Here is a 22,429-nt window from a genome sequence, read left to right as displayed (position 1 = left end):
AATGAATGTCTCCTTAGATTTTAGATAAACTGTACACTAAAAAGAATTTAATTGGAATCATCAGACTGTGTCTACAATTTGAAATAGTGCAGTTTTCAGTAAAGAGTGCATATCAATGTGTTACAATTTATAATGAATGTTACTTTAATAATTTGGAGAGATCAGATATTATGCTTTAGCAACTAATAGCCTTGTGGAGAGCAGAAAATGAACATGCAGAATGATACAATTGGTCCGTGAACAGCTGTAAAAAGAAAATACATGTTAATGTTTTGAGCAGTACTGGAATTGCTTAAGTTCTGCACAAAACATCAACCTTTATTTTTTCATGAAAGATGTTACTAAGCTCCTCTGCAATTGCAGGATCACATTTCCAACTTCTGAAGTATTTTTTTGTTTTCTACATAACTAACTGGGGAAGTGGGCATAAGCAGTTCCCACTGTCCAGTGGCAACTTCATTAAATCAGAGACAATATAAATGTTAAAATGTAGCTGTTTCATGTGTTCAAGCTCCTAATTTTATAAGCCAGTCAGCTGATGGTGTTACTTGTCCTCGCTGCTTAAACTGAACGAAAAATTCTTCTGCACTATTTTGATCAGTGCACAAGGGTCCCGTTGTTGAAACTCCTTGTTTAATTAAGGATCTAATTCTGCATTTCGACGAGAAGTTTGTTTACTTTCAGACTGGTCAAGCAGAGCTCCTTGTAACTTTTTAAAAACAAATGTCCTGTATTAATATGCGTAGAATATTTATTATAATTTTTACACTGCCAACTATCTGATCTAGTGAGTGTGATAGTAAAGTATTACAAAAGAATGTGGATGCTCACCATTTTAGAATGAGTTTTAACCTTGTGATGGATGCTCTTGTCAGCTTTTTGTTTTGGCAGTTTGGAATTGTAAGGTTTCTTTATGCCTTGTGCGATTACTGAACCAAAGTCACTTTCCTCCCTCCCTCCCTCTCGCACTCCGGTGAATTGCATAAATCTCTGGAAAAAAACAGCCAGCCTCACATCTGGAAGTTGTAGAATGCTGAATGATTTTGCAGGCTTGCATGGAATAGATTTGAATACAGGGGCACCATATGTTTCACTTGGATTGTGTGCCATGACTGAACTCGCAGTACTGTATACCAGATGTTCCTTCTGCACACAGGCAAACCCGACAAGTTCATTCTGGAATGCTGCACTACCACAAATCATCATTGTCTGAAAATCTTTGCACGTAATGGCAGTTTTTCTTTTAAAGCCATTTTTCAAGTTATGAAACCAAAAGATAATCTGGAAGTGTCATGGTATGCCAAGCATTGTAGCTTATCCCAGCAATGTGAGCTTAACCAGATATATGTCACTGAAGTTGGAATGTTTTATGTTAACACAATCTGGCTGTCATTCTCTGATATACTTCATACATTTTTTCCCCCACTGTATCTTGCATGAATTTTGGCAATTATAATTCATTATTACTAATATCTCTCAAATCATCTTTTATTTATTTATAGGCTGTGTACTTCTCCATGACTTTTAATTTTAGCAGTATTTCCACATGGCTGCTTGTGAAGGAACAGAGGCAATCCTCTGGGAAATTAAGTGCTACTGTAACTGCTGCACTTTGCTTTCATAATCGAGTGCATATCTTTAGATGCAATTTTTTTCATTGAAAATTCACTTCCTGTCCACAATCCTTGCATTGGATTATAATATGTTTTGGCTAGTTATTTGCATCAACACCCATATAATCAGTCAGTGTTTCCTATGCAATTTGACGTGTATCAATTGCTACATAACCATTGCGTACTAAGTGGCTCCGTAGAGTGAGATACTGAGGTCTCCAACATTGTTTCAACTGTTGAAAAACCTTTGCTAATAACTTCCAAGAGTTTGCTTGTGTTGCTGCAAGTGCAGGTGGAAGGAAATTCCATTTTGCCATCTGCTTTTACCCTAATCTCATTCCAAATCTCAGGATCATTTGTATGATGCAGAGAGGGTCCAGACTGTTTACATGGGCCTTTTAAAGGTGAAACTTTTCCACTTGAGTTGTGAATATTTGGAATTCTTGACTGCAAATGGTCTGTCATTGAGGATGTTTGAGGCCATGGTGGAAGGCAGGCAGGAAAATGGAGCTGAAACTCTAGATTGAATAGCCTACTGCAGTTACATATTGTGTTCATGGCAGGCTGGTGTGGTCTCTCTTGTAAAGTTGAGTAATTTTATTTTGCTTGTGATGCTCTGCCTCTTTCAGATTGATCATTATTTGATGTGCTGTTGTGGGACCCAGTTGCAGAAAGTGTGCCACCTTTGAATCGATGAACTCAGTGAGATATCCCAGTCATTCTGCAGAACTAATGGGAATTCCCGAGTGAAGCCTGACATCCTTGCTAGATCCCACTGCAAATATGACATGAGGGGATAGGAGCTCAAGAAGGTGCAAAAATGTGTTTACCCCAAATTCTAGCCATCACACAAAACAGCTTAAGAGTTTCCATATTTTCATATTCTAGCATCATTTGCCTGTGGGAAAGTTAAGATTTGTGTGCATATATACAAGGAAAAAAAGTAGCATTTATTTAAAGTCCAAAATGATGAAACCTTTTGCTGTTTCTAGGAACATAGAAAATAAATGTCAGAGGAGGCCACTCAGCTGGTAGAGCCTGCTCCACTATTCAGTATGATCATGACTGATCATCCATTTCTGCTCTCTTCATACCTTTTGCTCCCTTTAGCCCTATGTATCATATCTAATTCCTTCTTGAAAACATTTCAATGTTTTAACCCTAACACTTTCTGTGGCAGAGAATTCCAAAGGCTCAGCAGCATCTGGGTAAAGAAATTTCTCTTTTCACAAAGCCTACACTCTATCCTTAGGCTGTGAGCCCTGGTCTGGACTGCCCAGTCATCAGGAACATCGTTCCTTCACTTACCCTGTCTAGTTCTATTAGTCCTTGACTCTCCATAGCTGGGAAGAATGTTAAACTAGCAGAATTGTCATCCAGGGATAGTAGGAACTGCAGATGCCCGAGAATGTGATATAACAAGGTGTAGAGCTGGAGGAACACAGCAGGCCAAGCAGCATCAGAGGAGCAGGAAGGCTGACCTTTCGGGCCTAGACCTTTCCAAAACGTCAGCTTTCCTGCTCCTCTGATGTTACTTGGCAGTTACAGTACAGGTAGTAATTCCCAACTGGTTGGACTTGTTGATTTGTGTCGTTAATTCATGCTGGCTTTTCCTTCTGGTATTGGCTCCATTAGCTTAATTGGAAATAAGCCCTTTGAAAGATGCCACTGTGACAGCATTCAATGACAGTGTACTTGACTGAAGCTTGCACCGTATGGAAAACCCCTTTATCGTGGTCTCTTGTAATCTCTACAAGATCAAATGAAAAATGGCAAGAGATTCATTGATTGAACTCAAACTCTTCGTTGTCTCAGAGCACTCGTCAGCTCTGGCAGGGAAATCAATACTAAATTTCAACGTACAAATTGCTTGCAACAAGTTAACTGTTGGAAATGGGCTACGAAGCAACTATGTTTTCAAATGTCTCCACAGATAAGAAATGATGTGTCTTCAGATTTCAATAAAGAGCAAGCCATTAAAAGCGAGTGGAAGAGAATCTGAAGATCTGAGTTTCTGAACATTAATTCCAGGTTACTGATAACTCGCTGAAATGACAGTAGCTTCTGCAAAATGTAAACAACTGCAACACCCTCTCAGATTCTTTGAAGTTTATTTCAATGCACAGATTCTCAATGAGAGCGAATGTGGGTCGTGAAGTACATTATTTCTGCACACTCGCAAGAAAACCTCCATTAGATCAGGAAGGCGTTGGATGGTTCGCGGGAATGCTTTTGGAGGCCAGACGTGTACGAGAACGCGTAGGCTTTCGGTTTCCATCACAGCCGGACAACCGCAATTTGCATGGGGGACAATTAGTTTACACATAACATAAATAGGACATTCGAATCTGTAAAACCATATTAGTTTGAGGTTACATTCAGGAAATTAGAATAATAATTCCCACATGAACCCACTGCGAGTTTGAAAACATTGCTGAGCACGAATTAACCAATCCTTAATGTACCAGCACCATGTAAGCTGATAAAATTGGGAGGGACTGTATTTACCGCAAGAAACTTTTCGACTCTGAAAACCCAAGGTCCTAAAGTGATTTCCCCCCTCGCATTTTTTTGTTAAGCTGCAAGCATTTTTTTGGGTTGTCTTTTCTGTTTTTTTGCTTTTATTTTCTTAAGCTTTCCTCAAGCTACATGCCTCTAATTAGTATTCCCAAGAAGCTGCCTTAGTTTGTATGTTTCGTATTTGTGTGTTAATAGGGGATGAGTTGCCTGCTGAAGGGAACAGGAAGCTGTGAATGGGGAGGGAGTCGCGCTGCATTTCAGTGATGAATGCCTTCATGCAGCTTTTTTTTCACAAAGCCCTCCTGATTATATGGGAAAATGACTCCCTGTGAATGGCTGCCTGTTTATACACACCTTTGAGCAAACAGAATTAGCAAATCTCTGAAAGCCAGGGCTCCGGACAGCTTACATGATTATGCCAAGAACTGTGAAAGATGTGGGAGAGTGGGAGCACACAGAGGAAGTAAGGAAGAAGAGTTTTGGCATCAATGCAGGGTTGGCGCGTTTGTTAACTTTCTGCCTCTCTCAACTACATGCAAAATAAAGTCCAGCATGTGCAAATGTACCCCCTCTCCTAACTCCATTAGCTACTAACCGTACAGCAAGAATTTATTAATACCAGCAGCAAGCACCCATTCAAAAGAACTGGCGAGAATGATCACAACTGGTGTTTCACAAAAGAAAACCTTAAGTTTATTTAAACAGTCTCTTTATCACTTTGATCCCTTCTGTTGTCTTAACTATTTGGTATTCCAATTGTTTCCAGGGTAAGCAAATGTTTTATTGCCCCCGCGGGTCCTGTTATTTGGGTGAAATTCCTTAACAATTCTGCCTTGCTTGAATTTAACCCTCCTCTAAAATGCTGTCTCCTTTTCACAAAAAAAACACAGCTGTTCAGAGTCTCTCCTACCCACCCACAAGAAGTGCTCAGATTTCCTGTTTCTCTCCCTCCCGCGTTGAACAATTTGCCCGAGGTGCAATTGGAAATACCCTAGAAAGTCTCTTTGTTGATCTTAGCCGTGGTGGAGTCCCGTGTTGCCGTGGAGCAGGAGTGGCATTGAATCTGCTCACTGAGGCAGAACATTGAACAGGAAGGAAGGAAGGAAACAGCCATTCTTTCTGTTCCTATTGTCTGACCACCAGACTTAAGCAATCAAACAACTATGCAGACTGGGGCTGCAACGTTTGGGGGCAGGGGTGGATACGGGATCGGTTGCTGTTTCCGTCTAATCTGTTTCAGTTTATTTTAAAAAAAACTTCGCCCAACATCCCTTCCGGCATATTAATTTCCTTTGTACAGTGGACACCGTTGTGTACTTGTCATTTTAAAAACCCTTTTTGGCCCAGTGTCTTCTAGGCTGCTAAAAATAGATTTTTAAAAAATCGTCTGCAATCACATGTGATAGAAGCCAAGACAGTCTGTGAGATTTGACTTGTTTTGAAGCATTTGGGTGTGCCTTTACTTAAAAGACTTCAGTTTATGTAGACTTTATTGCCTCCATATTCTTTATCCTAATGCAACCCTAACCTTGTTTCTTTTTTAGCAGATGGCTACCTGGTTCATTTTTGACAGCAGAGACTAGGAGGATGAAAGAGATGATTGCAAGTGTCCTGTTTCTGGTCTGCTTGCCATTTCGGAAAGAATTTTTGTTTAAAAAAAACAAATATTTTGAATTACACACTTGACTGAAAATGCTTTCTGTGAAATCCTCATAATTCGTCTATCTTTTAGAGTACTCCGGACTAATCGCAGTTCCTGTTTAAAATCTTCCCCAACCTCACCATGGTACACTAACTTTTTTGTGTGTCCGGGGAGGTAGTGAAAAACCTTGTGACTTCCTGTGCATTCGCTTTATACAGGACACAAGCGGGTGATGAGAAAAGTACAACAGATGGTCTCTTACATGATGAGGTTTTGATTGCAACCAGCAGTAAATGAAATGTGAAAACTGAAAATGTACCCCGTGAAGTATTTTTTGTTCAGTTAATGCAAGCTTCCTTGGTTCACTTTAACTTTTATATAAAACTATACATTCAGAAAAAAAGTAGACTGTTGTTCTGTTGCAATTAGTAAGTTATCACGAATGGTGGAAGCTGTTCTAAGAATAATTTAAATTAATACAATAGCAGCCATCTGTCTCATTAGACAATAATTTGTACCACGGTGGTCAACTCTATTAATGCATTAGTGAAACTGGACTTTCGGTGTTAGACTGGGCAAAATTTATGACTTATTAAAGGAGCAATACATGCCACAAAGGGCAGGAAAAATAAACAAAAGAAGCTAGCAACATTTGAAGAAAAGAGAATGATGAAGAGCAAACAGTAGTATAAATGTAGAGGACTGGGAGAGAAGCACGGAATATCAAATAAAACCAAGGTAGATGCTGTAGCATTGATCTGTTGATGAACAGGTCTCCTGCTCCTTTTTCTACACAAGTGGTTTTGCACATTACCCTTCAGTTGCTCTCCTAATGTCCCATTTTTCATTTTTAGTGAACAACATGAAGGGTGAAGAATGCATGAGATGTTTTCCTGTTGCCTTCCTTGTGTGCTTAAACTAGATACCCCACTACAAGCAGCCATTGTTCCTGGAAGTTCTAGCTCTTCTGCCATCACCACCAGAAATTCACTGGTTCTGTCACTGGCCATTGTTCATAATATGGGATCCTTCTCTGCAGTGACTCCCAATAAGGTGAGAATGACTACTTCTGAGGACACAAAACACCCAAAAAAGAAGCTGCAGGTGATATTAATATTAATTTATTTTACTATTATAATGCCTTACAAAGGTAATGTGAGCTCATTAAAACAGATTTTTGATAATGAAAGTAAGGATTTGACAGACTTGTTTCATAATATGGAACTTCCAGCGCAGTAGTAGACCCATTGTATTTGTGCCAGCACTTTGAAAGAACAATTCACCCAAACGTGCCACACACTCTACAGAAGACTAACACATTCTTATTTCCCAAGTAGTCAAATTCCCTCTTAAATGTCTCCATTGAAACTGCCTCCACCACACTTTCGGTCAATACATTCTGATCCAGAATTGCCAGTTTTTAAGAAGAGGTTAATACACCAGGCATTCTAGAGAAAGCAACAATGAATAAAGGACTGGAACTCATTGAAGTTAATGTAATAAGAAAACTATATTAGAAAAGTTATGGCAAATGTCCTGACGTGTTCTGGCACATCAGCATTTCAAAGGAAGTAGATAAGGAAATTGCAGATGCTTTATCCAGAGTCTTCCAAAGCTTTCTCTCGTCAGGAATTTGCCTTTTAGACTAGAAAATTAGAAATGTATGTTTACTAATTTTAAAGAGGCAAATAAAGTAATTGGAAATTATAGGCCTATTAACCCATAAAGTCTATTATTCTGTGAGGACAATGTGCTTGAGTACTTTTGGGAAAATATGAGCTTACCATGTAGAGCCAATATGAATTTGTAAAGACTAGGTCATGTCTGAAGAGAATTTTTTTTGAAGAAATAACAAATGTAATAGACAAATAAACGACTGGAAATGGTCTTCAAGAAGCCATCAATAAAGCTCTCTATCAGACACTTTACCAAAGTTAAACCTCTTGGGATTGAAAATGAACGATTGAACCAGTTGTGGGATTGGTTAGACAGTAGAAGACTGAGTATAAAACTGCTACATATTCAAATTGGAGGAAAGTGACTTGTGGTGTCACATAAGAGTTGGTGCTGGGGGCTCAATTATTTATTCTATCAATGACTTGGATAACACAACAGTGAGCCATATATCCAAATCATCCATTAACGCAAAGATTAGTGACACATAAGCGAGGATGTAAACATAAAATCGCAAAGAGTAATAAATAAGATGAATGGAAAAATAATGTATAAATGGATTTCAAAATAGGCAAATTTGAGGTCATTGATTTTGAACCAAAAGGACACACTTCAAGTGTTTTTGAATATGAAAAGCAACGAACAGTGGAGATACAAAGAATATTTTGAATCCATATATCCCAATCGCAAAAATATCATGGTTAGATACAAGAAGAAGTCTAATTTACTCCAATGCTCCCACAAGTCCTTGTTAGATCATGTTTGGTATATTATGATTCAATATCCAAGAGGTTCCAAGAGGTAGGTTAAGTAGGAGATTAACTAGCCTGTATTTCCTGAAATAGAAAAGGTTAATGGGATGACTTTGAAGAAGTTTTTCAGATTTTAAAAGGAGTTGGACAGGCAGATAGTAATATTTTTCACTGAAGGAGTTACAAAGGGACATTTAAATACAGATACTTGTCATTCAGGTGAAATGATTCTTTGTACAAAGTGGAGTAGAAGTGTGGAAGTCTGTCCAGTGGTAAGTGGATGATGCTAGCTCAAGTAACAATTTAAAATTTGGGGACCACCTACATCAACCGTGTCACGTAGAGGAAGCCAAGAAGGGGTGCAATTAGTGAAGATTCCTAAGCACCACCAATAAAAATGTAAACTGCCAGTTCTGTGGATATCTGTGCTGGTGCTGTATCAGACTCTTCAGCCATGAGGGATCCACAGAAAATGATGAATTCATTGACAGCTTTGACATACTCAGATAATAAGGAGCCAACCATGAAAATCTCTTTGAATGGTGGAAGCAGACTTGGAGAGGAAGGGAACATGGGATGAACAGCCTTTTTTCAGTTCCTAGGTTCCTAAATAGTAGTTTTATTTTGTGGTGACTAATAAATACAAAACAGGGTTAAAGCACTGGCTTTGTCAAGAATGTCTAATAATTTCAGTATTAAATTGAGAGAAAATGATCTCTGCCAGATTTTGTGTTGAAGAAATTGATATTCTCATATGCAGTAGATGTTTATTGATGTTGTAAGCATGTTATTAGACCCATAGCTGCATATTCAAATGAAAATTCCACTGGACTTTATTTTGCACTTTGAACCACATATTCTCTTATAAAGTATTTCATTTTCTTTCTGTACTTAGGTTCTACACAATTCAATGAAAATGGAGGCAATGATTGTAGTACCATTATTTCTCATGACCAACACCTTTTGAGGTAAAACTGTTTGTCAACCCATTCTGATGTATCAATTAGAATTCCTTTATTCATTAAGTACAGGAGCTTTTGAAGGAATTGTGAGATGTCACCGTTATATCAGTAAGATCATTTCTTCAAATGATTGAGCAAACCTGGATTAGCAAAGATTACTGAAATACAGTTACTGTTGTTATGTAGGCAACAGCAACAACTGATGTGCACATAATATTTCCTCATAAATAGAAAATAAATACACTATCCAGTAATCTCATCGATGTTGGTTGGTGGAGGATTTAAAGAATTTCCTGTTTGTCTTTCATTAGTAAATAGCAATAGTTCCGTCCATCAAAACGTGAAGGTAAGGCCTTGGTGTATATTTTATTTAAATGACAGGCCTTTGAATAAATGTGACCTGCCCTGAATACTAATCTGAAGTGCCAGCATAGACACTCTAGTCGAGTTCTAGAACATCCAGTCCTGGAATAAAACAAGCGGAAGTGAGGGGTGGGGTCTGAGTAACTGTGAGGGATACAATCCTCCCATTTTTGCTTTTTTTTCCCTTTCTTTTCTGAATTCTGTGGATCAGCCTTATCTTTTAGTCTAATAAAGGCTTCATAACTGAAATGTTAACTGGTCGCTCCACAGATTCCACTCAACCTGCTTGCGCGTGTGGCATTTCCTGTACATGTTTCAAATTTATAGTAACTACAGTGCTTTCTTTTTTTTCTGGTACTGTTACCATACCAACTTCATCAGTTTAAGATTTAAACCCACTAAACTATTAAGTTAGCAGGTCTCTCAGTGAAGTACTGTCAGTTTCCTTTTTATCATCAACAAGACAAATAATAATGTACATAAAACACCAACAACATACAACATCAGCCATGTAATCAGAAAGCATGGACAATAAACCAAATTCAGGAGGTGAGATTTCTGGTAAAGAATAAGGTTTTAAAGAGGAGAGGACAATGGAAGGGCATCGGGATGGCCTACTAAATATATGATGTGGCTAAAGGCATCTTGCTGTACCTATTGTGGGACAAAGGAAGAAAGATGCATAAATAATGAAATGTGAGGCTGGATGAACACAGCAGGCCCAGCAGCATCTCAGGAGCACAAAAGCTGACGTTTCAGGCCTAGACCCTTCATCAGAGCTCTGATGAAGGGTCTAGGCCCGAAATGTCAGCTTTTGTGCTCCTGAGATGCTGCTGGGCCTGCTGTGTTCATCCAGCCTCACATTTCATTATCTTGGATTCTCCAGCATCTGCAGTTCCCATTATCACTGATACAAGATGCATAAATGACTGATATCAGAGGAAGGATGGGTTCATGTGGAGTTGGTTATATAAAAGCAAGGAAATTAGATCTAGGAGATGTCATTTGGCACTTTGAGCATGCTCTGGCATTCAGTACGATCATGGCTGATCATCCAACTGAGCACCCTTTTCCCATTTTCTCCCAAAAATACTTGATGCCTCTAGCCCTAAGAATTATATCTGATTCCTTCTTGAAAACATTAAATATTTTGTGTTCAACTGCTTTCTGAGGCAGGAAATTTCACTGGCTTACTATTCGCTTTGTGAAGACATGTCTCCCCATCTCAGTCTTTTAGATTAGATTAGATTAGATTCCCTACAGTGTGGAAACAGGCCCTTCAGCCCAACAAGTCCACACCGCCTCTTGAAGCATCCCACCTTAACCCATCCCCCTATAACCCACACACCCCTGAACACTACAGGCAATTTAGCATGTCTGATCCACCTCGCCTGCACACCTTTGGACTGTGGGAGGAAACCGGAGTACCTGGAGGAAACCCACGCAGACATAGAGAGAATGTGCAAACTCCACACAGACAGTCGCTCAAGGATGGAATCGAACCCGGGTCCCTGGCGCTGTGAGGCTGCAATGCTAATCACTGAGTCACCGTGCCGCCCTAATTTAAATGGCCTAAAACTTTGACGTCTGGTTCTCGACTCACCAGTTATTGGAAATATCCTTCGTTTGTTTACTCTGTCTAGTCCTGCTAGAATTAAAGTTACTATGAAACAACTCCTTATTCTTCTAAATGCCAATGAATATTTTCCTAATCCATGCAATCTCTCTTCATACATAGCTCTACCATCCCAGGAATCAGTCTGGTAAACCATTGTTGCACTCCATTCTCAACTAGAATATCCTTCCTCTGATAAGGTTACAATGGTAGGAACAGGAAAATACATAAAGAAATTTACACTCAAGATTGAGAATTTTTACAATTGAGACATCAGTTGCCAAAGAACCATTGTAGACTGGTGAGGATAGAAGGTGGTGGATAAACAGAATTTTGCTTGGCTTAGGGTGTGAACAACAAAGTTTTAAAATAGTTGGAATGTACTGTAGCAGACATTAGAAAGCTAGTCAAAGTATTTGAAATGTCAAGAATAGAGGTGCCTGTGGCATAGATCACTGTTTCAGTAGGTGATGTTGTGAAGGTCAGATTGACTGGATTTATCACAAGAGTGGATAAAGGTTCAGATACACAGTGTGAAGTGACTGGAACACTGAGATTGTGAACAATCTGACTCAGTGTTAGCCTGAGATAGAGGATAGATGGAATTTATGTTTGGAGATCATTGATGAGTATGGCTTCAGTTCTTCTAATGTAAAGCATGATATTCCTTTCTGTAGAAAAGTATTATTTTTTAACATCTGTGTTTGTTCTTGGATGTGAGCAACATATCTAATGACTAAGGCCACTGAGGGTCAACCACAACCACTGGAATAATATAAGCCTGATGAAGAAGTGGTGAGAAGTTCCCTTTCCTGAAGGTCATTAGAGATCAGGCCATAGCTTTTTGATATTCCAAGTGGCACAGGGCTTGACCACCGGATGGAAAAGTGAAGACCAGGGTCAAAATGAAGTTCCTCCCAGCCATCACTAGTTTACTTAAAAGGAGGACTCTTGCTCTAGAAATTGAAAGTAGTTGACCTTCATTCCATTGAGTAAAGTATCCAATAAAGATAGATGACAGACCAAGTAATGGTATGTCATACATAAAAAAGTGTGAGCTTCTGTTTTCATTGAAATTTTCAGTGTTCTGCAATGCTGATTTCAAATCAGTTCTACAACATTTGATCCTCATTTGGCAAACCACAGGGAGAAAACAATCATTTCCTGGTGCTGGACTCAATAAAGGCTAAAGCTAAGGAAGCTGGTGGAGTTAATGGGAAAGGCCTACACATGACATTGAAAAGAAACAGAAATTAATGCCTGTCTCCACACTGTCTGCTGTCTAAGCAAATCCAGCTGTGGTGAGTTTGCATTTCACTGGTCTGATGCACCCATTGCTCATTAGCACACTAGTCAAATACCTACTTTTGGCCTCCAGCACCCAAATTGCTTAGTTTAAAATGTGTGTGAGCACAATCCCACTTGCCAAATACAAGCACACATTGATAGTGTATATTACATGATTGCCAAATCAAGTTGAATGGCTTCTGAAGATTTCGACACATGACCTCCAATCTCACCAACCAGTCAAACAGCAAGACCTTTACTAAAGAGCTGCTCCAACTCTAAAAAGAATGAAAAAGAACACTTTTGTAATCCTTGTTTCTTCTTGGTCATGTCTAAACTCTTGCCATGTCCTGTTTCTCCCTACACCTCTGTGCTTGGAGACTTACCTTGGCTCCCAATCAAACAACATCTTAACTTTAAAATTTTCTTCCTCCTTTTCCAATTCCTCCATGACACTCTTCTAAAACTGGTTACTAATGCAGTGCAGCACATTACAAGTGCAAGACCACTGGCAGCTGTGTCTTTAGTTTCCGAGGCCTGTAGCCCAAACTCTGCACTTCCTTAAACCTGTCCACTCTCTATACCACTTTCATCCTGTAGGACACTTCTTAAAACCTATCACTTTGACAAAACGTTTGGTCATCTAACCCAATATCTCTTTTGCATCTTCATGTCATACATTGCTAAATAATGTTTCTGTGAAAAACCATGGTATGTATGATTACGTTATGGGTTCTACATAAAATATAAGCTGCTGTTGTCTTTTTGCAGTCTAGGAGAGAATTTACAACATATTAATCTTTAATTCCTGGAAGCCTTAGGACAATACCAGAGGATTTGGACTCTAGTGTCTTTAGGTTAAGTGGACTGTTACTGTGCTTTTCCAGCAATTTCTGGTTTTGTTTCCGATTTCCAGCACCTGCAGTTATTCGGGTTTGGCATTATTTTAGTAATAGTTTAGTACAACCTATAGAAAATAAGCTTCAGTTTTGCCGTGCTTCCATCACTTACGATGGCTTTGTACAAAATTCTTGTGCTTCTAATGACAAGGTAATGAAGTTTAGATAAAGGGGGAAAACAAGGGATTAGAGAGCTGCAGCTTTGATTCAGTTAAGACATGACTCCGACAGTTCATTAAATGAAATTGTACACAACAGCCTCCAGATTGTGTGGTGGGTACGTCCCCAGATGGAATGTAATATGAGACAAAAGGAAGAGTCATGTCCTGACAAGAGCACACACCAAAACAAAATCATCAGATTTTAAAAAGAGTTCCACTGAATGGAGAGGCAAGGTGCAGAGGGTGAGTATGGGGGAAGTGAGGAAACACAGTATGACATTTGAGAGTTGGGGCAAATGAAGCAAGGTGTGAGAGGTAAATGTCAGAGGCCCATCTACAATGGTGCATGAGACTTAACATCCTCATGCAAATTTAATGACCCTGCAAAGTTCCAGTGAAATACCAGCCATCACCAATGGACATGGTCCAAGCATTTACTTCAAGAGAAAATCAGAGGGCGGCTTTGAGAGAAAATCAGAGGGCAGAGAGAGCCATCATGGTGGAATTTTGGGAGATGTCACCACAGTCATCACGACTGTACAGCAGCTCAGAAAGAACCTGGTGTTGAGATATGGTTAAACCTGAAACATTGCACTGGTATTGCCCATGCATCCTCCTCCTCTGCACCCCTGTAACCCTGCCCAAAAATAAGGAAAAATAATCTGTGTGGAGCATGATTAGCAAAGTAAAGTTGTACAAGAGTGTAATTGTTAAGGAGGTTGGTCAGTGTTAGAGTGGAAGTGCTGTGGCTTTTGCTAGAGAGGTTTTGGTGTGAGGAAGCTGAGTAGTGGTACAGGTAAGGGCTCATTAACTCTCTGTCTGGTCTGAAAGCAGTAGGGATTGCAGTTAGGAAAGTGACATGCTTTGTTACAGAGTTGCTAGGTACTGCTGATGCTGGAGAATCTGAGATAACAAGGTGTAGAGCTTGATGACCACAAAGACCAAAGATATGTGGAGAAAGTGGGAACTGCAGATGCTGGAGAGTCTGAGATAACAAAGTATAGAGCTGGATAAACGCAGGAGCCAAGCAGCATCAGAGGAGCAGGAAAGCAGACGTTTAGGGTTGAGATTTCTTTCTGAAGAAGGGTCTTGACCTGAAACGTCAGCTTTCCTGCTCCTCTGATGCAGCTTAGCCTGCTGTGTTCATCCAGCTCTACACCTTGTTATCTCATGCTCTTCTTACAGGATGTGGGAGATCAGGGAGATGTCCAGTGTCCCTGGTGGCTGCACCTGTGAGAAGTGCACCCGGCTGCAGCTCTGACAGACCACATTAGGGAACTGGAGCTGGCTGCACTCAGGGCTATCCAGGGTGCAAAACATTATTGATAAAAGATATAGTGAAGTGGTCACTCCTAAGGTGCAGGCTGTAGGTAGCTGGGTGACCACCAGAAGAGGTAAGGGGGGAAGGCAGATAGCGCAGGGCTTCCTGTGGCCATTCTCCTCAATAACAGGTATACCACTTTTGATACTGTTGGGGGATGACCTTTCAGGAGCTAACAGCAGCAGTCAGGACAATAGCATTGTGATTGGCTCTGAGGCTCAGAAGGAAAGGGTGCAGTCAGACGGAGTGGTACTGGTAGGAGACTGATTTGTGAGGGGGACAGACAGGAGATTCTGTAATTGCAAAAGAGACACCAAGATGGTGTGTTGCCTCCTGAGTGCCAGGTTTAAGGATGTCTCTGAGCAGCTGCAGAACATTCTGAAGGGGGAAGGTGAACAGCCAGAGATCATTGTACACATCGGTACAGATGACATAGATAGACAAAGGGATGGGGTCCTGCAAAATTAGTATGGGGAGTTAGGTATGAAGTTAAAAAGCAGGACCTCAAGGGCAATGATCTTTGGATTACTTCCAATGCCATGTGCCAGTGAGGATAGCAATTGAAAAATTGGCCAGATTAATGTGTGGCTGAGGGAGCTGCTGTAGGAAGCACGGTTTTCAGTTCTTGGATGATTGGGATCTCTTCTGGGGTAGGGGTGACCTGTACAAGAGGGACAGGTTGCATTTGAACCAGAGGAGATCCAATATCCTTGTGGGGAGATTTGCTAGTGTTACTTGGCAGGGTGCTCGGACTCTGAATAAGAGAGGGGCCATTGAGAAGTCAGGGGAAGATACATTAGCCATCAAGAGCAAGTTTACTGTTCAGGATAATCAGGGGCGCAGTATAGGGACGGAAAAGATTTTTGGTTTAAAGTGCATTTATTTCAATGCACGGGGCCTGACTAGTAAGGCAGATGAGCTCAGAGTATGGATTGGCTCTGGGATATTATAGCCATAACAGAAATATGGTTGAGAGAAGGGCAGGACCTGCAGCTCAGTGTACCAGACTACAGAGGCTACAGGTGTGACAGAAGTTAGACAAGATATTCTTAAAGGGTCATCAAATGAAATTATATGATTCGAACTTAGAAACAAGAAGCGGATGGTCACTCTGTTGGGACTGTATTATAAACCTCAAATAGCCAGTGGGTACTCGAGAAGCAGATGTGTAGAGAAATTGCAGATATCTATTAGAATATTAGAGTAGCATTGGTTGGAGATATTAATTTCCTCTCGATTGACTGGGCCATCTGGAGTGTAAAAGACCTGAATCGGGTGAAATTTGTCAAATGTATCCAAGAAAGTTTCCTAAATCAATATATAAAGGGCCCTACTCTGGAGGGTACAACACTGGACCTCCTCTTAGGAAACAAGTAACTGAAGTGTCAGCCGGTGAGCACTTTGGGTCCAGTGACCAATAAGTCTCTTAGCTTTAACATAACCATGGGAAAGGATATAGGACAGGTCCACAGGTTAAGGTGCTGAACAGGAGAAGGACCAATTTTGGGCGTATCAGGCAGAATCGAGCAAGTGTTGATTAGATGAATCTGTTTGAAGAGAAAGGAATGTCTGGCAAATGGGATGCCTTAATCAAGAGTCCAGGGACAGTGTGTCCCTGTTAGGGTGATGGGAAAAGCTGGCAGGTCCAGGAACCCCTGGTTGATGAGGGATATTGAGGCGCTGGTCAGGAAAAATAAGAAAGCATACGTTGGGTTTAAGCTATTGGACTCAAGTGAATCCCTAGATGACTATAAAAAGTGTAGGACCACATTTCAGAGGGAAATCAGAAGAGCAAGAAGAGGTTGGGAGATGGACTTGGCAGATAAGAGGTTCTCAACTATATTAAGAGTAAAAGGACGGCTAGGATGAAAATATGTCCCGTTAAATCTCAGCATGGCCGTCTATGTATGGAGCCACAATAGATTGGGGAGATTTTTAATGATTATTTCTCCTCAGTGTTTAATGAGGTGAGAATCATGGGTGCTATGGAAATAAGGGAAATAAGTGGGAATGTTTCAGACCGCATACATCTTAATACAGAAGAGGTGTTTGCAGCCTTTTTGTGCATTCGGATGGATAAATTACTTGGGCCTAATCAAATCGAACCGCAGACACTGTGGGAGGCTAGGGAAGAAATTGCAAAGGCCCTTGCAGAGATTTTTGCTTCATCTTTGATCACTGGTGAAATTTCAGAACACTGCAAGGTGGCTGATATTGTACCATTGTTTAAGAAAGGTCGCAAAGACAAGTCAAGGAACTATAGGCCATAAGCCTGACAACAGTGGTAGGCTATTGGAGAGGATACTGAGGGACAGGATCAACCAACACTTGGATAGTCAAGATCTGATTAGGGATAGTCAGCATGAAATTGTGCACAAGAAGTCATGTCTGACAAATCTTTTAGAGCTTTTTGAAGAGAAAACCACGAGGGGTAGGGCAATGAATGTTGTCTATATGAACTTAGTAAGGCCATTGACAGGTCCTGCACAGCAGGCAAGACATAAAAGTAAAATCTCATGGGATCCAGGGAGAGCTAACTAGCTAATTGGATTCAAAATTGGCTCGATGGTTGGAAGCAAATGGTGACGTTTGAAAGTTGTTTCTTAGACAGGAGGCCTGTGACTAGTGGTGTGCCAAAGGAGTTGGTGCTGGGACCTTTGCTATTTGTTATTTACATGAATGATCTGGATGTAAGTGTACAAGGCATGATTAATAAATTGGCGGATGATGCAAAATTAGGAGGAATTGTTGATAGCAAGGAAGGTTATCAAAAATTACAGAGTGATCTTAATTGGATGGAAAAATTGGCTGAGGATTGGCAAATGCGATTCAATACAAATAAATGTGAGGTATTGCACTTTGGAAAGTCAAACCAAGGTGGGATTTACACAGTAAATGGTAAGGTCCTGAGGAGTGTTATGGAACAGAGGGACCTAGGAGTACAAGTAAATAGTTCATTGAAAGCAGTGTCACAGGTAGACAGCCTTCATTGGCCGAGGTATTGAGTGCAGAAGCTGGGATGTTAAATTACTGTTGTGTAGGTTGTTGGTGAGGCCACATTTTGAGTATTGTGTACAGGTTTGGTCCCCTTGTTAGAGGAAAGACATAATTAAACTGGAAAGTGTGTAAAGAAGATTTACAAGGATGTTGCCAGAACTAGCAGACCTAAGTTATAGGGAGAGGTTGGCCAGGGTCAGACTTTATTCCTTGGAATGCAGGAGAATGAGGGGTGACCTTATTGAGGTGTATAAAATCATAGATAGGATGAATGCATACAGTGTTTTTCCCAGGGATTGGGAATTGAAAACTAGAGGGCATAGGATTAAGGTGAGGGAGAAAGATTTAAGCAGAACCTGAGGAGCAACTTCTTCATGCAGAGCGTGGTGCATAATTGGAGTGGGCTGACAGAGATGGCATTTGAGGCAGGTATAAAAGTGACATTTCAAAAACATTTGTATAGGTACATGGATAGGAAGGGTTTAGTGGGATATAGACTAAATGTGGGCAATTCGAGCTAGCTGAGCGGGCGCCATGGTCAGTATGGACTAGTTTAGGCCAAAGGGCCTGTTTCCATGCTGTATTATTCTATGACAATATGACTCTAAGATCAAAATCTCAAACCTTGAGTCCTGTAAGATAAGAAAAAATCAGAGTTTAAATTCCTACTCATTTATTTTAAGCACCTGGCATCCTGTGCAGTTATATTTTGGTATCAATTTATTCCACTCCACTTGTAACTGCGAAAAGGCATCCTGTTGTTTTGTACTCCCCATAACCACAACGAGTTATGGCAACTATTGCATCAATATCAAGCATTGGCATTTTGTAATTCACAGTGACAGTTTTCACACCGAGCATCCACCCACACATCAACAAATACCGGTCACACTTGGATGTTGAGCAGCTTTTCCGCCGTCTCCGCCTCCGCGCTTACTTCTTTAACTGTGAGCCTAACCCTTCCTCCACTGACCCCTTCTCCCGCCTCCAACACAAGTCCTCCTCTTGGACACCACCGCAAGGCCTACTACCCTCCATCGACCTCTTCATCTCCAACTGCCGTCATGACATCAATCACCTCAACATCTCCACCCCTCTCACTCAGTCCAACCTCTCTCCCACAGAACGTGCAGCCCTCTGCTCCCTCCACTCTAATCCCAACCTCACCATAAAACCCGCAGTCAAGGGAGGCGCAGTTGTAGTATGGCGCACTGACCTCTACATTGCCAAGGCCAGATGCCAACTCTCCAACACCTCCTCGTACCGCCCCCTTGATCATGACACCACCCCCGCACACCAAACCATCATCTCCCAAACCATCCAAAACCTCATCACCTCAGGTGACCTCCCACTCACAGCCTCCAACCTCATTGTTCCCCAACCCCATACTGCCTGCTTCTATCTCCTTCCCAAAATCTACAAACCTGCCTTCCTTAGTCGACCCATTGACTCCGCCTGCTCCTGCCCCACTGAACTTATCTCCACCTACCTGGACTCCATTTTCTCCCCCTTAGTCCAGGAACTCCCTACCTACATCCGTGACACCACCCACACCTTCCACCTCCTCCTGAACTTTCAATTCCCCGGTCCCCAACACCTCATCTTCACCATGGACGTCCGGTCCCTTTTTACCTGCATTCCCCATACAAAGGGCCTGCCCTCCGCTTCTTCCTGTCCCACAGGCTTGACCAGTCCCCCTCCACCGACACCCTCATCCACTTAGCTGAACTTGTCCTCACCCTCAACAACTTCTCTTTCAATTCCTCCCACTTCCTACAGACAAAGGGGGTGGCCATGGGTACCCACATGGGCCCAGGTTATGCCTGCCTCTTTGCAGGTTATGTGGAACAATCCCTCTTCCGTACCTACACTGGCCCTAAACCCCACCTCTTACTCCATCACATTGATGACTGTATCAGCACCACCTCATACTCCCACAAGGAGCTTGAGCAGATCATTCACTTTACCAACACCTTCCACCCCAACCTTAAGTTCACCTGCACTATCTCTAATACCGCTTTCTCCTTCCTGGACCTCTCTGTCTCCATCTCGGCAATCACCTAGAAGCTGATATTTCAAGCCCATTTCAAGCCTATTGACTCCCACAGCTACCAAGAATACACCTCCTCCCACCCACCTTCCTGCAAAAATGCCATCCCCTATTCCCAATTCCTTCGCCTCCACCACATCTGCTCCCAGGATGAGTCATTCCACTCCTGTACATCTCAGATAGCCTCGTTTTTCAAGGACTACAACCTCCCCCCTCAGTAGTCGAGAACGCCCTTGACCATGTATCCTGCATTTCCTGCAACTCATCCCTCACACCCCCTGCCCACAATAAAAAAAAACCAAAAGAGAATCCCCCTCATCCTCACATACCACCCCACCAAACTCTGGATCCAACCCATCATCCTCTGAAACCTCTGCCATCTGCAATCTGACCCCACCACCAAAGACATTTTTCCCTTCCCACCCTCATCTGCCTTCCGGAGGGACAACTATCCATGACTCCCTTGTCCGCTCCACACTCCCCTCTAACCCCACCACACCCGGCACTTTTCCCTGCAACCACAGGAAGTGCTACACCTGCCCCCACACCTCCTCCCTCACCCCCATCCCAGGCCCCAAGAAGACTTTCCACGTCAAGCAGATGTTCACCTGCACATCTGCCAATGCGATATACTGTATCCACTGTACCCATTGTGGCCTCCTCTACATTGGGGAAACCAAGCGGAGGCTTGGGGACCGCTTTGCAGAACACCTACACTTGGTTCGCAATAAACAACTGCACTTCCCAGTTGCGAACCGTTTCAACTCCTCCTCCTATTCCACAGATGATATGTCCATCCTGGACCTCCTGCAGTGCCACAATGATGTTACCCGAAGGTTGCAGGAACAGCAACTCATATTCTGCTTGGGAACCCTGCAGCCCAATGGTATCAATGTGGATTTCAATAGCTTCAAAATCTTCTGTATCCCTACTGCATCCTAAAACCAGCCCAGCTCGTCCCCGCCTCCCTAACCTATCCTTCCACCTATCCTCTCCTCCCACCTCAAGCCCCACTCCACTTCCTGCCTACTTATAGGGGGATGGGTCTGGGTGGGATGCTTCAAGGGGCGGTGTGGACTTGCTGAGCCGAAGGGCCTGTTTCCACACTGTAGGGAATCTAATCTAATCTAACCTCATTCGGCCCTTTTCACCTGTCCGTCCTCCCTGGACTGACCTATCTCCTCCCTACCTCCCCATCTACACTCACCTTTGTTGGCTCCATCCCCACCTCTTTGACCTTTCTGTCTTCTCTCCATCAGTCTTCTCCTCTCTCCATCTTCTATCCCCCTCCCCCTCTCTCCCAATTTATTTCAGAGTCTCCTTCCCCTCCCCCATTTCTGAAGGGTCTAGGCACAAACCGTCAGCTTTTGTGCTCCTATCATGCTGCTTGGCCTGCTGTGTTCATCCACCTCCACACCTTGTTATCTCATTACCTGATAAGTCTTGTTTCTCAGTCTTATGATGTGTATACTCTGGGACATCTAGCTCACTCGTCTCAGGACTCAGCTCCCAGTTTACCAATTCAGTTGGCATCTTAAATGGGTAACAAGTTGCACAGTAAAAAAAATTTATCTGAAAGAAAGAGTCCGATTTGAATTTGAAAAGTTAAGAGCAGCAAATTGACTCCACTGGCATTTCGCTAAAATTTATTTAGAAATAACAATGAGCTTGCATTTGTGTCTTTCACATCCTGTGGAATGTTATAAGCACTTCATTGTCAATTAAATGCCTTTTAGAAGTATAGATACCCTTGTAATATAGTTAAGCATGACCATCCTTGTATATAATATATGATGATGTTCTTGAATTATATCAATCCTTCCAGTCAGAAGGAAGTTTCAGTGTCAAACATTAAATTTTTGAACATGACCCTGTTTCACTGACAATCATTTAAATAACTGATCTTAAATACAAATAGGTGCCACAGAAAAGGAGGCCATTTTATTTCAATCTCATATTTAGTTTGGATGGGATAGCATTAAACAGCTTTTGCCAGAATGGTCAGCAATCTTGCTGCAGAAACTTGTTACTTGCCACTCCTGTAATGCCAAAAAATTGGAATCACTTCCTTGGCAAGACTCAGAGCCTCTGCGCTGTATTGTTCTATGTTCTAAATACATGGTGAATAGGAGCAGGCTATGGAATCCTTCTGCAGCCTAGTGTTCTTAGCTATTACCTGAGAGCTACAGTTCCTTCCATATAGTATGACAATATCGTTGACTAGTATTAAACCCTTCTGCTTCTTCGTGCACAGGCTTTTTTCATTCAACTGCCCCCAAACTACAACAGATCAAACAGTGTGTCCTTGAGCTGACAAGGATATAGACAAAGAAGGACAACCTGTGGTACAACTTTTAGATGGAATTGATATCATGGGACATAAGCATTGCCTTTAAAAAAGATTATTTATCATGCATCTTTTGCCTATCCTTGGTGAATACTAGCACAGGTAGAGTTACAGAGCATGGTGGATTTATGGGAAATAATGCTTGCTTATCGATAAAGCGGGATGGTAGACTTTTTACAAGCAAGCAAGAGACAATAAGAACAGTGCCATCCTGGTGAATGATATC

This window comes from Stegostoma tigrinum, chromosome 6 (genome assembly GCF_030684315.1).
Source record: "Stegostoma tigrinum isolate sSteTig4 chromosome 6, sSteTig4.hap1, whole genome shotgun sequence".
Taxonomy (NCBI): domain Eukaryota; kingdom Metazoa; phylum Chordata; class Chondrichthyes; order Orectolobiformes; family Stegostomatidae; genus Stegostoma; species Stegostoma tigrinum.
Note: the sequence above shows the minus strand (reverse complement) of the source record.